This window comes from Egretta garzetta, unplaced genomic scaffold (genome assembly GCF_000687185.1).
Source record: "Egretta garzetta isolate BGI_Z169 unplaced genomic scaffold, ASM68718v1 scaffold151, whole genome shotgun sequence".
NCBI lineage: Eukaryota > Metazoa > Chordata > Aves > Pelecaniformes > Ardeidae > Egretta > Egretta garzetta.
Window position 1 is genome coordinate 5,381,433 of NW_009258615.1, and position 374 is coordinate 5,381,806.

Genomic DNA, 374 nt, shown 5'->3' on the forward strand with positions numbered 1-374 from the left:
GGGGGGGCTCGGAAGAATGGGTCGATCAATGTACGCCTTCGCTTCAGGACGGGCGTTTGCGCAGGCATTCAAAATTTACCTTAAGAATAAAAATAATAATAAAAAACCAATTAGCTGAGGTGGTGCAGGGCAGCCCGCGCTAGTGGTTGCGCGCTATCACTGGGACGAGTTGTTTTCCCCCTCGCTATCCTGGATTTTGTTAGGAAAACCTCACTCCCTGTTGGTCTTTATACTGTGAAATTGTATGAACTTTCCTAAGAATCTGCCCTGGTTTCTGCTGGGACAGAGTTAATTTTCTTCCTAGTGGCTGGAATAGCGCTATGTTTTGGAATTAGGATGAGAAGAATGTTGATAACACCCTGATGGTTTAGTTA